Source organism: Phasianus colchicus, chromosome 16, assembly GCF_987193195.1.
Source record: "Phasianus colchicus chromosome 16, bPhaCol1.hap1.1, whole genome shotgun sequence".
In the NCBI taxonomy this organism is placed as follows: Eukaryota; Metazoa; Chordata; class Aves; order Galliformes; family Phasianidae; genus Phasianus; species Phasianus colchicus.
In genome coordinates, this window is record NC_143451.1 from 1,966,228 (window position 1) to 1,981,622 (window position 15,395).

Here is a 15,395-nt window from a genome sequence, read left to right on the forward strand (position 1 = left end):
GGATTTACCTCCTTGGTCCCCACATAGAGGTATGGGGGTGCAAGACTTAGGGACGTGAAAAAGACTAGAATCCTGGCCACCAGTGAAGACCGAGGTGAAGAACTCATTCAGCACCTCAGCTTTCTCTTCATCTGTTGAAGCCATTTCTCCTTTTAAATTTACCAAAGTAGGTACGCCCGTTTTGGCCTGTCTCTTCTGGCCAATGTACCTGTAGAAGGTTTTCTTATTGTTTTTCACGTCCCTGGCCAAGTTCAGTTCTGCCTGCGCCTTGGCTTTCCTGATCCCACGTCTGCAAGTCCGGACGGCATCCCTGTATTCTTCCCAGGTGACACAGCCTTGTTTCCAGAGCTTGTACACCCCTTTCTTCACCCTCAGTTCTCTTAGCAGGTCCTTGCTGAGCCATGCCGGTTTTCTACCTCTCCTGCCCACTTTCTTAATCAGGGGAATGGAGACCTCTTGTGCTGCCAGGAGGGCATCCTTGAAGAGCAGCCAGCTCTCCTCAACGTCCTTATCTTTGAGGGCAGCGCGCCAGGGGATCTTGGCCAGCATTCCATTGAGTAGCTTGAAGTCTGCTCTTCTAAAGTTCAGCGTCCTGGTCCTGCTCTTTACCAGGCCCACATCGCTTGAGATCACAAACTCAACCAGGGCATGATCGCTGGAGCCTAGGCATCCTCCAACCTTGACGCCTTTGATGATCTCCTCAGCGTTGGTGAGCAGCAGGTCCAGCAACGCTTGACCTCTGGTCGGTCTGTCCAATACCTGAACCAGAAAGCTATCATCAATGGATTCCAAGAGCCTTCTGGAGCTCTTGCAGCTCGCCGTGTGGTTTTTCCAACAAATGTCCGGATGGTTGAAGTCCCCCACCAGGACAAGAGCCCGTGAGGCAGACGCCTCACGCATCTGGAGCAAGAAAGCCTCATCAGCAGCCTCCCCTTGGTCAGGTGGCCTGTAGTATACCCCTAATACCAGCTGACCTTTATTAGTCCCATCTCTAATCCTAACCCACAGGCTCTCAACCTGTTCTTGACTGTTTCTCATGGGGAGCTCCTCACAGTTTATCCAATCTCTGACATAGAGAGCAACTCCCCCACCCTTCCTACCTCTCCTATCTCTCCTAAAGAGTCTATAGCCGTCGACGGCAGTATCCCAATTGTGGGAGTCATCCCACCATGTTTCTGTGATAGCAACAATGTCATAACTTTCAGAATGCATCACAGTTTCCAGTTCCTCCTTCTTGTTACTCAGGCTTCGTGCATTAGTATAAAGGCACTTCAGCCGGGCTGTCCGTCTCACCACCTTCATAAGCGATCCAGGATCCGCTAGAACAGCAGCATCCCCAGCATCCCCCTGCCCTACTCCCTCCTTTTGCACTCTGCCATCATTGCCCACAGAGTTTGGTACAATCCCTCGAATGAACCGTTCAACCCCAGTAGCCTTTATTTTGCCCCCTTCCCCCTTCATTCCTAGTTTAAAGACCTGTCAATGAGTCCCGCTAATTCTTCAGCTAATACCCTCTTACCCCTCAGGGACAGGCTGCTTGCATCAGCAGCCATCATGCCAGGTGCAGTGTAGATTGCCCCATGGTCAAAAAAGCCGAAATTCTTGTGTCTGCACCAGCTCTTAAGCCATCTATTTAAGAGTTGGGTTTTTCGGATCCACCCTGTACCTTTTCCCGACACCACGGGCGTAGAAGAAAAGATCACCTGCACCCCAGCTCCTTCTAGTATTCGCCCCATTCCCCTGAAGTCTTTCTTGATGGACCTCAGGCTTTCCTTGCCAACTTCCTCGCTGCCAGCCTGAATTATTAAAAGTGGGTAGTAGTCTGAAGGCTGAATCAACCTAGAAATTTTCTTTGAAATGTCCCTGACCCGTGCCCCAGGAAGGCAGCACACTTCTCTGCGGGTGGGGTCGGGCCGGCATATAGGGCCTTCTGTTCCTTGCAGAAGGGAGTCACCTACAACAATCACCCTTCTGTCCTTACGTGTAGAAGCAGTCTTGAGGCTTTGGGGTGACCGCTTCATCTGAGGCAACCTCGTGGGTGAATCTGTCTCCACACTCTCGCTAGTCTCCCCCTCAAGTTCCAGGGCCTCAAACCGGTTTCGCAGAGGCACCTGTGGAGCCGGGGATGGTCGGGATGGGGGATGCCCCTTCCGCCGAGCAGGCACCCGTTTCCACTCCTCCTCCCTTCTCAAAATGCTGCTGGGGGGAAGAGAGGACAGGGGGCTCGCTGCAGTGCTGCCAGCTGTCTGGTTCCCCTTTACCACCTGTTTGTGAGGTGACAGGGGCTGACATGCTCCATTAGGAGCCTCGGCTGTGTGCTGAGAACTTGAGGCTGAGAGGGACTGACACCACCAGTCAATCTCCCTCTCACACTCTTTTATAGTCCTCAGCCTCTCCACTTCCTCCTTCAGGTCAACTACGAGGCTGAGCAAGTAGTTCACCTGGTCGCAGCGAACACAATCACTGCCTCCCTCACCCAGCACTGCAAGGGCCAGGCTCTGGCACTCAGTACAACCAGAGACCTGCACACCAGCATCTCGGGTTGGGGGCTCAGTCTGAGTTTCCTCAGACATTTTGGCAGCAGCCTTCCTATAAGGCATGTGCAGGACCTCAGTCTGGGTCTCTGCAGTCTTCTTGGTTGCTGCCTCCCGTTTCTGAGAGATCGGGACCCTTGCCTGGGCCTCCTCAGTATTTCTGGCAGCAGTCTTTTGCCGGGGAGCACCCATGTCGAAGCAGAATACTTACCAGAGCTGAAACAGGAAGTCAAGAGGTGCGCGAGCCCTGCTTCCTCCTGACCGTCTCTGGTGGGCAGCGACTAGTCGCTGCCCTCCTTGTGCCCGTTTAAATCTCCCGCCGTAGGCGGGGAACGCCCACACGCTGCGTCAGCGGCTGCGTCAGCTGCTCCCGTGAGAGCTGCCGGGCTTCTCCTTTACCCGGGGGCTCCCTGCTTGAAGGAACCGCCCGAGATCCCCCTTGACCACGCGGTCAGTCGCTGCTGATCGGTCCGGGACGGCTCCGAGTCAGGCGACTTCGGCGATCAGAAATGTGATTCAGTTCTCACTCAGACAAATGAACTTTGCCTATGGCAGTGCCCTGAACATTTCAGTAGCACCTCTATGGATGTGTTTGTAATCAGAGGTTCAGCAGAGCTGCTCTGGGGGAGCATAGCTATATTGGCAGCCCTGGCTCTGCGCACTCAAGCAGGATCAGCTCTTTACCTTCATGGGACAGTTGCTTGCTTGAGGATTTGGGATGGAATTTCCATGGCTTGGAAAATTTCTCTTATTTTTGAAATAGGGAAGGAGGCAGTTAATGAAATATTCCCAGATGTGGGTAGGATTGGTTATCAGAACTACATTCTGCCTCCACCCTCATGGAGATGCATTGCAGGGTAGCAATGACTGGAACAGATCAGCTGTGTTGTATCAGATCATTCAACTGCTTGGAGAGAAAGAGAGAGATAAAACATGAAAAGGGGTTCGATATATGCTTCCAGCATTGCACTTTTTATAGTGTTCTCCTTCCTCTAAACACTGACATATATCTTCTGCATGGGAAAATTACCAGGCAATCTGTTCTAAGCCTGTACATCTTTAAAGTGTCGTAGTGCAATATCTCAGGGTGATAAGAAACTTTTTCTTAAGAATACCCTTTGCTGACCAAAACAGACAAGTTAGCATCTTAATAAAGAGAAGCTTTGGGGTTTAGGATTTACAAACCCATTGCCTGACATTTCATATGAAGTTGTTAATTTCTGAGGTCACAAAGCAAAGATTGAGGTACAAAGTGGCTTCCGGGCAGGTGTTGTGTAGGATGAAATCTTAGTTTAGGGATTTGTTCTCAGCTCCATATTCAAGGCTTGAGTCTAATTCTTCAGATGCAGAAAATTGTCAGTGTTCCCCTGAAGACCAATGGAAGAGGATGTGTTGGCTGTCTGTTTGCCCCATTCACAGTTGTGTTACTTTGCAAGCGTGTTTTTTCTAAATCCTCATTTGCCCTGAAGTCTCCAGAATGAAAATACATGACCTCTTGTATTTGATGCCTACTGTGCTCTGTAAACAGCAGTGGGAAAAAAGTAGATGTGACCTTTTCAGGCTGCTAAATAACTCCGTACACTGCAGTGTCCTGGAAACTGAAAAATGTTACATGATGCAAAGATCACGGCTCATTCACATCTCTAATGAGAGTGGGAGGTTCTCTGTCTTACTGTAATCGTTTTGGCGCCCAGGCTGGAAGCTGTTAGCTGGGTTACAACATGCAGCTGACACACAAAATCAACTGAAAGAGCAGATGTGTTTAGGAGGGTTTCTATGGCACTGTTGTCCTGAGCTACTCTATCTAACTAAACAAGTGATGCCCTTTTTGGCACCTTCTGCTATCAGTGAATCAGTTCCAGTCTTTTCTTCTTGTGAGACATTTCAGCTCAATGTAAGAGATCAAAGGAGGCAACTAAACACAATATTGTGTCAGAGTGCAAATCCTGCATTCTGAGTGTGTCTCCCACAGGCTACACCAGCAGATCCACAGTTGTAAATCTCAAAACACACATGCACAATGTACCCTTTGATCCTCCAATGGTCTGGAATTTCTTTTGTGTTCAACAGCACCTCAAATAGAGGGCTTTGGAAGGACAAAAGGTAAAAGTGAGCATGCTTTTACAGACCCTGCTGTGTGTCTGCCTCTATTCTCCTGCTGACCAGGAGCCATTTGGGCACAGGATGTGGTGCTGTCCCATGTTCAGAACCCTTCCCTGCCCATTTCTCCTTACAATTTTACGTGAAGGCAGTGTCCCAGTCGGAACTATGGATCAGCAAGTGTAAGTGGTCCCATGTCTATGGAGACATCTGGATTTCTGGTTGCTTTCCAGTGCATTTCTGCAAATGGCTGATTTTCAGCTTCAGAGCACATAAAAAATTTAAAGAATCACTAAACGCTAAGTAAAAAAAAAATACAGTGGAGTTCTTTGCACTCAGTGAAATTATTGAAGCAATAAAGAATAATGCTTTTGCAGATGAGGCTCCAGACCAAGCAGTGCAGAAGCAAATCAATAATGTCATACTTCTTGCCAGAATCAAAATACTTGTGGAAGTAGCTGTGGAGTGAAAGGGGAAAAGGTTTGCTTCAATCAATCATTCTTGTCATATTAGTGCAATATCACAGACCAAACCCGCTTGCTTGCTAGGGCCTTTGAGCTTGAAAAGCATTTAATCAAAAATGTTGAGGCATTGTTTATCCTGGAGGCTTGTAATAAAGGGAGCATTTGATGGATAGAGGGGAGGCAGACCTGAACCAGTGAGGTTGCATCAGGTCCTGGGCTTTTCCTTTTCATGGCTTCATGCAAAAAGGAGATTCCTAAAGCTGATGTTTCTTTCAGATCATCTCACTGCTTGTTCAGCCCATGAAACAGTGGGAACAATGCTCAGTCAGGGTGCACTGGCTGAGAGGAGTGTGCTTGATATCTTCCATGCAATACTGCAGGGGAGCCCAGCCTTGCCCAGTTCTGCACTCTGTTAGCTGTTAGGAGCACACAGTATTATGTGGGCCTGTTCATGGGAAATTGACAGTATAAATGACTAGAAGATGCCCAGAGCAGAGAAAGCCCTAATGAAGTTAAATGATCTGCTGAAGAAACCCGTAGTGACAATGTGAACTGAATGCAAATCTCCTGAATCATAGTCCCATACCCAGCAAGCCATCCTTCTAATCCAGCCAGGAAGGTTTCGATGACCACTAGGCTATCTGAAGGCTTGAAGCACTTCAGGGTTTGGAACAAAAGCTGTGTTCTCTGCTCACTCTGAGGGATAGTGGAAAAATCTAGAAATTGTGGTTCAGTTCTTCCCTCTTCGGTTTCTGAATCAAAAACAAACCAAAACAAAAACCCCAAAACAACAAACTTGTAAAATATGAGATCCATCTTCTGATTACTCAGAACAGGATTTTCAGCATCTCATAAGGCAGGTCAAACAACACACATAAAGTTTTCCCTCCTTTCTTTGGGACATTAGAGAATTAAATTGATTTCATCATTTTCAGTATCATTTCACGACAGTCAATAGTACATCTTCCAAATTGTATCAGTGCCTCGTACCATAATACCCATCTGGGAAAAGGAGAAGCTGCCCCTTACAGACACAAAGGCATTTAAAATTCTCCTGCAGAAAATTATTCAAACAGAACAGTAAGACAGCAGTAATTTTCCAGCTCTCTTCTCCAGCAAATAGATTCTTTCGTAAGAATGAAATTATTTGCCATTCCTTTTTTCTTCTCCCACCAAGTAGTCTAAACTCACCATTGTGTCGAGGTGTTTAGATCAAAAGAGAATACACACAGTAATTCTGCTGCAACAGTCATAGGCACTAAATGAATCAAGTCAAGAAGTCAACATAGAGGGTGGGAGGAATCGATTCTGACAGTGTACTCAGTTGTACCGCTGTGACTTCTTACCTGGAGGCTTATTTTCTGGTTGGAAGAGGCAGGACTGCCAGCCTGGCTGCTGTGTGCCTTGGGAATGAGGCAGGAAAGGCAGCAGGAACCGGAGCACAGATTCACACTTCTGAAGGGTTGTTTTGTTGTTTTTTTTTTTTTCCCATCCCAAGCTACAGTGCATTTTCCATAACTACTTATTGAAAAATACGTTGTCCCTGGCTGACTCCTTTACAGACGATCCTCCTCCTCCTCTGTAAATTACAGTGGTATAAAAGAGCTTCTTGCAGTATCATCAAGATTTCCCTGTAAATGTATTCTGCATCAGTAACAGGGTGCAGATGCGGTCCAGAGCAAAAATTAAGCTTAACCTTCCTGCCCTTGACTCTCACATATAAAACAAAGAACATGTATATTTCTAGAGTTGGATCACAGCTGGCTGGAGAACGTATGTCAACAGGTTTGCACCAAACACAGCTGCAGTCTTCCTTCAAGCTCCCAACTAATTGTTTTCCCAGTCTCCTGATGTCAGCTGCTGTCTGTGGCCTTAGGAAGCTGCTGCTGGTGCCTCTGCCTAGGTTAGAAGGCAGAGAAAGCACGTCATGTGCAGCTGTGATTTGTCTTACTTACTGGCTCAGTACTACTGCCCATGGGCCAGCAAAGATTGGCCATCATACTTTAGGTTAAGTCATTGAATCATAGTCACAGAACAGTTTGGGTTGGAAGGGACCTTTAAGACCATCTGGTCCCAACCCCCTGCTGTAGCAGGGACACCTCCCATAGCCCAGGTTGCTCACAGCCCCATCCAGCCTGGCCTCGAGTGCTTCCAGGCAGGGGGCATCCACAGCCTCCCAGGGCAACCTGTGCCAGTGTCTCACCACCCTCACAGTAAAGAATTTCTTCCTGATATCTAGTCTAAAGCTACCCTCTTCCAGTTTAAAACAGTTTCACCTTATCTTGTTGTCATACCCTTATAGAAGTTCTTCCCCAGCTTTCCTGTAGGCCTCTTCAGGTCCTGGAAGGGTGATAAAGTCCCCTCAGAGCCTTCTCTTCTCCAGAATAAAGAGCCCCAGCTCCCTCAGCCTTTCCTCCTATGGAAGGTGCTTCATCCTTCTGATCATCTTAGTGCTCTCTTCTGGACCTGCTCCAACAGGTCTTTGTCCTTACTGTCCAGAACTGGACGCAGTACTCCAGACAGGGTGTCATGAGAGCAGAGCAGAGGGACAGAATCACCTCCCTCTCCCTGCTGGTGACACTTCTCTTGAGGCAGCTCAGGATATATTTGAGCTTCTGGGCTGCAAGCACACATTGCTGATTCATGTTGAGTCTTGCATCCTCTGACACCCCCAAATTCTCCGCCTCAGGGCTGCTCTCAAGCCATTCTCCACCCAACCTGTATCTGTGCTTGCTATTGCCCCAACTGCTGTTTTTTGTTGTGAGTTTTTTGTTTGTTTGTTCATTCCATGAGGCCTCGAATTTCCAGAGTATGAGAGCAAATTGAAAACTGACTGAAAGCACATCCCTGTGCTGGCCGGACTTAGAGGCATTCACTGAACAAGCCTGCATCTGAACTTTTCAGCTGCTCAGCCCAAACCTCTCTCTTCTGTAACCCTGAAGGTTTTGCTGCAGCACTTGGGGCAAACAGCTTAGTGTGATCCTCTTCTGCTGAGGGTGATTTGCATGCCTCTATTTGACGGACCCCTGAGTTGGGAAACTTTCTTTTTTTAGCAGATCTGCAGGATTTTCCAAAGCATTGCAGAAGGAAAATATTTGCTCACCTCTATTGGCTCAAGCTGGAAATGATCCCTATGGTAAAGTAAAGCTGCTAGCAATAAGCAGGGCTTTATAATTTTGGACAAAGCACCATTCTAGTGTAGTTATTTACCTTCTGGCTTTGGCCCTTGAGAGGTATCTGCTAGTTCAGACATCTCTGCAGTGTACTTAGTTTGGTTTGTAGATGTACACAAAGTGTACAAGAGCTCTAAATGAACACTCCTACTGTCCAAGCTGAACTTGGAAATTGTTGTTTCTTGTTGTTGATCTGAGTCGGTGCTTCCTAGTTTGTATCCTACCTGAAGATGCATATATATGGCAGCAGAGTAACATCTCTTCCTGTGACTGCAATGCTTAAGTCCACAAAAAGCGTATATTGACAGAAATCTCACGTGAGCCCATCTGGGCAAAAACATCTTATTATTTTGATGCATACCACTGCTAACAGGCTGGTAACAGAAAATCTCCTATGGGAATGAGATTTGAACAAGAAAACGTGTAGCCTTGATTGAGAAAAGTCTTGTATGGTAACTGTTGAGTCCCAGCCTGAACCACTGATTGAGACCTGGGGAAAGGACCTGGTCAGCACTGGCAGCACAGGTGAAGGCAATTCAGCTGTGTGACTGGAAGGGCTGGAGCCTGGCTGCACTTCCCTTAGACCCCACTGGGGCAGGATTTCTTTTGAGAGATCCCTCCTTGATGGAGTTTTCCCCTGGGAGCTGAGATGTTCAGAGATGGGTGAGCACTTTTCCTTTGTAATACCTCTCCTTTGCTCTAGTCCCTTTGTCTTTACACCTTCTGTATCATCATTCCACTGCACTGATTTTTCTGATCATTACAGGTCTCCATAGTGCATTAACCAGCCAGATGAAGGGCTTCCCATCCCACTGTGAATATAAGCATGCTCTTAATGAGAGCACGTCAGGAATTGTTAGGGACTGTTTTAAGTGAAAACTGCTACTTCTCCAAGCACCATCTGTTAAATTGTAGAATTACAACCTGAGGTGATACAGGAAGGGGAGGGAGAGGAGCCCTCTGCTTGTCTAAGAATGCCACCATTACAGTTTGATGGGAGTTGCTTCTGATAATGTTGCTTGTAACCGTTCATGCCATGTAATTCAGCCTCCCTGGGAGTTCATACTGAGCCAGAAAACCTATCTCTAAAAGCTGCTAGTGATCATATCTGTTTGCCTGCAGCTACTCCATCTGTGCCCCCTCATTCTCCCAGGGGCACATCTAGGTTGATGTAAGAGAAGTGCCCCTGGAGCATCTGACTGAGACAAATCTGTCATTCCAGATTTTCTCCCACCTCAGAACAGAGGGCATAGCTTTCCTCTCAGGAAAACACAGACTGTTTTTCCTGCGTAATTTGACTGAAGCTGACAGTGGCCATTCCCCTGGCTGTATTACCCATTTACCAACCAGCAGACTATATTGAAGGGCAGATGGGGGAAATGAGAGCTTAAACATAAATTTCCTCTCCTAGACCCTGCAGAAGTCTGATGTATAAGATGCCTGGGAACATACTGTGTGCCTCTGATAACTGAGCTTCTATGAGTACTTGATGTTAATAGGGTACTTGCCTCTTCATATGCTTCTCCAAAGATCTGCAGATACCTTAATCACGGGCTTTTCTGCTCAGCTGAGAGCAGCTGAGGGGGCTAACAAAACTTAGAGAGGGGTTTGCTCTACTTGCCTAAGGGACAGTTGGAGGGAGAAGCATTTGCTCCTGGAAAACCTGTATTCATTGCGAGCCAGGAAAAGGTTCAGTTCGGTCCTTCAGTGTTCTCCATCCACAAGTGCAAGGTAGTATGTGGCCACAGGTTTGCAGGGATCTGTTTCCTGTCCTGGATCAGCTGTGGGCCAAAGGCAGGAACTGCTTGAACTGGAACAGCAGAATCTGCTTCTGTTTCTGAGCAGCAGCGGTGTGTCTCTCTGGGCTCTGCTGATGTTTTATCTTTTGAAACCAATCTGTGCTCTATTGTGTGCTGCTCATGAAGGTTATTGGAAAGAAATTGAGAAGTGTAAATGATTGCAGCTGCGGAGTGACATTCTGCAAAAACTGCTCTGACCTCAGCAAGGGTCTTCACAGCCCACCAGGCTCACTCTGGCTCTCCTCCAAAAGCCAGCATGAGATGCTGTTGTGCTCAGCTCCCCTTTGAAGAAGAAGGAGGGATTATATCATCATATAACACTGTCAGTTGTACCATGACCCTCAGAAGGTGAAAGATTTGTATCTTGTTGCTGTTATTATCAGCCTTTACTGTAACATTTTGAGTACCATCATTTCTTCCGGAATGACCACCAGAGACATCTACCACCAGCAGACCTGGATATTCAGATATAATTTCTTATGTTTTGTTTCTTTACTCCCGGTGACAGTTCCTTCTGATAGCACTCCCACACACGACTTCAGAAATTATAACTGCTGTAGACTGAATGCCTCAGGAGGTGATCTCTGTAAATTGGCAGCTTTGCCTCTGTAAATCTTCTGCCAACTCGTGGAATTCACACGGTTCATCCTTTAGGCTAACAGCCTCTTCATATTTAAGCACACACATACGTGCACCCTTCCAGGGAGTTTTTCATCTTAACTTGGAAAAGCACTGCAACTTTCTGGCTGTTCTGTTACCCATTAAAATGAAAGCTGGTTCTGCCTTTTATATGATAGCCTTTCTGGCTGGTAAGCCACTGTGTCTGCTTCTGTGGTAACTCTGGTGGAGAAAAGGGGTTCTGGTTTTGGTCTTTGCTGTGTTTGTGCTGGGCTCTTTAGGATCAGCAGTTAACATTCATGATAGCTGGTGTAAGTAACTGATAAAATCGTCATTATCTCTGTTAAATATAGAGAATACACTGTCCTTGACCTGCATTGTTCCAAAATCACACTTGTGTAGCTTGTCTGTGCATCCTATGCCCTACAGTGTTCATCTGAAAATCTACACCAACCAAAAGGGCTGTTGAAAGACCATCAGTAAATGCTCTTAATTAGTCACAGACCTGCTGTGCTCCTTGCTTTTAAAATAATTTGCTCATGGCTATCTTCTCATATTGCTCTTACTTCTCTGAATCAGTTCTGGCAAGGAAATCCTGGCTGCAGTGAGCACACCTGACATGAGGTGGTAACACAGCCAGCACTTGGGTTTGTGACTCTAAACCTTTTGCTCCAGAAAGGGACAGATACTTCATGAATAAGATCTCTATAAGTTCTTTTAAAAGATGACAGATTTTAGGGGTCAGCTGCAAAATTCAGTAGCAGGAATTTATGCTAAAGATGTTGTCTTGAACACTGGTTTGAATTTCCTCATAATTTGCTTAACTGCTCTGACAGACGCTTCACCCCTTGCTGTAACACAGTGGCTACTTGGGGCCGAGTGCTGCTTTTTGGATAATCTTGAGAAGTGGCCCCACGTGAACTTGACAAGGTTGAGCAAGGCCCAGTGCGGGGTGTTGTACTTGGGTCGGGGCAATGCCAGCTGTGTGCAGGCTGGGAGAAGAGCTCACAGAGAGCAGCCCTGCGGAGAGGGACGTGGGCGTTCTGGTGGACCAAGAGCTGGACGTGAGGCAGCAGTGTGCGCTCGCAGCCCCGAAGGCCGACTGCATCCCGGGCTGCGTCAGCAGAGGGGGGCAGCGGGCAGGGAGGGGATTGTCCCCCTCTGCTCTGCCCTCGGAGCCCCCAGCTGCAGTGCTGCGTCCAGGCCTGGGGCCCAGCACGGGAAGGGTGGGAGCTGTTGGAGCGGGGCAGGGGAGGCAATGAAGATGCTCGGAGGTTGGAGCACCTCTGCTATGGAGACGGGCTGAGGAGCCAGGGCTGTGCAGCATGGACAGGAGAAGGCTGCAGGGAGACCTCATTGCGGCCTTCCAGGACTTAAAGGGAGCTGATGAACAGGAGAGGGACTTACCTCTTACACAGTCTGATAGTGAGAGGACAAGGGGAGCAGTTTTAAACTGAAAGGGTAGATTTAGGTTAAATGTAAGGGAGAAGTTCTGCATCCGGAGGGCAATGAGGCTCTGATGCTGCTGCCCCATCCCTGGAGGTATCCAAGGTCAAGTATGAAGCCCTGGGCAGCCTGAGCTCTGGGGGCAGCCAGCCCATGGCAGGGGGCTGGAAGGGTTGGAACTGGGCGCGCATTACGCCATTCTGGGATTCTGTGATTTAAGGCACCGAAGCTGGGTGCTGGAGCAGTGTGTGGTGAAGAGCCCCTTGCTTTCCCAGCCAAGAGATGCTGGGTCCCTGCTGCCCTGATAGCACCTCTTGGATGTTCCTTGATCACTGCTCCCTGGCACCTTGCTTTACTGGAGGGTAGGAGCAGTCACTGTCTCTTCCTGTTGCTACACTGAAGGAAGGGGAGAAATTATGTGGAAACTGAAGGACTGTGGGCACACATGGGCAGGTTCTGCAGTCAGCAATCAGGCTGCCTCAAGACAGTAGAAACTACTGTAAGGGGGAATAAGGATGAGATACTCTCAGTTCTCAGATGCTCTATTCCTCAAAGCAGTGGCCATAAATCTGTGGAAATAGGCTTGGATCCTGCATTCAAAGCTTTGTTTATGTAGCTGGTGATTTTTGTAGTATCACTTCTGACTTTGCTCTTACTAAGCTGATGTTGTGGTAATCCTGAAGTGCATGCCAGCAGGCAGAATGAGAATTGGGTACTTCTTGTGTGTAATACATTACTGATGCATTATTCACATACTGGCTGGAATGACCATCCTGGTGCATCTCTTGCTCACCCACAGTTGTTCATTCAAGGACATCTCCCTTGGGTTGGGACTTGGGTACCAAGATCCCGTAAGCTAGCAGTGCTGCGAGATCTGTTGTCTCAGAAGTTGGTGTGGGCCATGCTGAAAGAAGGTATTCACTGAAATGGCATTGGCAAAGGAGCTATGGGATCAACAACTTTATCATCAGACTGACTTGTGGAGTAAATAAGTGATTAAATATGTGAAAAAGTTAGAAACAAAACACGAATGATCTTAATGGAGGGTTACACACCCTGCTAGACAAAGTCTTGAATACTTTTACTAGAATATGCACAATTGTCAACAGTTTGGCAAACTTTCCTTGTAGATACAGCTTACATTACCCAGATTAACGTATGTGGACTAGTTTCCCAAGTAAAATAAGCTTCAGAAGGGGTATGATCTTGTTGGTGTGGGTCTGTGCCACTGCCTTTGGTGTAGCTAGCTAGGAGTGAAATATTTTTGCTTTGCTCTGAACCTACATGACTGTGCAACACAAAGGAGGAAGCGCAGGCCACATCTTATTTTGATGCAAAGGTTATTTCAGATAGGTAACTACAGGACTTGATAATTATCTTAAATTAGAAGTGCTGGTAATTATCCTATTTCAAAGTGGATAGTTACAGTACTTGTAACTAAAACTTACTTGGCAGCTTTTAGAATGGGAGTGAGAGCTGTTCTTCTCCTGTTGCTCAAGATGAGACGAGTGGAGGCATGAGATGTACTATCTCACAGCTGCACTCAAATCTGCTTCCTGACAACATGAATGCTGATGTATTTGGAAAAAATAACCCAGCACAATCTGGTAGAAAATATCCAGAGTGTGCACTGCATAAATTTAACAGAAACTTCATGACGGGGAAAAAAAAGTCTCCATTGTCTGTCAGTCTTCTAGGGTTTGATGAAACTGCACTAAAACTGTTTCCCCAAAGCACAGCCTTGAAATCAAACCCAATTCCATACAGAGTCTAAAGGCTCTACTCAGAATATAGTAGGATGGGGTGACTGGCACTTACGATTGGTTCTCTGTGAGTGAGATGGTATCACTGTGTGTTTAGGCCTGGATACAGAAGCAGTTAGCAGCAAAGCTTTTCTTCTCTTGTAAAACTTCATGCATGTATCACCTCTCATGATATTTTCTTAGCCTCTCCTACAGTCCTACAGATTTTTTCAGGTACTCTTCATTTTTGGAGTCTCACATTTAGTTAGTGCCTTGCCTTCCCACCAGTCCTGTGGTATCTCTTCATTTCATAAATATCTTCTGTATTTTCTGGATATGCTCTGCCCTTCCCTCTGTATTTTTGTTGTTGTTGTGGTTGGTTGGTTTTTTGTTGTGTGAGGAATACAACATGATGATGCTAAGAGATTGTATCATTTGTTATCTGTCACGCTTGAGGACAAGGTAGAAAAGTATTGTATATATCAGCAGACGGAGTAACACAGAGCACAAGTATTCCATGTTCTCCTCTAAAAGAGACATGATGAAAACCTGTAAGATTGAAAGGATGGCATAAATTTGAATCAAATTCATTCTCTCCTATAAGCATATGAATTGATATAATAGGCTTTGAGAAATGCTGGATTCTTCTGACCAAGATGTTTGTCATGTCTTGCTCAGAAGTTTTATCCTTCTCCTTACATTCATTTTGCTAAATATAGATAATTTTCTGACATTCAGACATGAAGGGAAGGTAATTAGTGGTGTTTGTGTACAAAAAAAAAAAAAGCAGTTCTGTGCAGGAAAAACATAAACTCTGTCCTTCACTTTAATGACAGAGCAACTGTAAAACTAACATAACTTTTTTTTTTTCTCAGAGAGGGAAAAGGAAGAAAATTTACTTCTTTAGTCAAAAATATACTCAGAACGTGGAAAAGTTGATCCAAAGCTGCACTTAAGCAACTTTTAATTGAGTCTGTTTAGTTGCAAGTCATGTTCATGAACAAAATGAAAATTAGAATTTGAATTGGGACAATATCAAATCGAATTAGGTGCAGATAATTATCTGGTTCTCAACTTACATCAATCAGCTTAGCTTCATCAGTTGAAGAACATGTGCCTGACCCACTTGCTGTTGTCATCAGAGTTCTTCTACAAGAAGAACATTAAAATCAGTAAATCAATAAGATGGAAAAGAACTGGCAGCTGGAACCACTGCTGATCCTGAAGGCTCCAGCAAGTCCAGAGATGCTTCCTACATACAGATAAAAGTGTAAAAAGCAAATAAAAACTGCATTTCTTGCAAAGTGGATCTCAGCTTTTGTCTGAGTCAGCTTATTTTTCTTGGCAAGCGCAGCTCTAGATGTGCAATGATGCCAGATGGGTAGCCTGACTTCATTAAGGCAAGGAGAGGTTGGCATGAAGCTGCACTTGCATGACATTAAATTGACAGTTGTGGTGTAGGGAAGTTTCCAGCTTCACAGTGAATGCACCTGGTGTTTCAATGCTGCAAGTCAGTCAG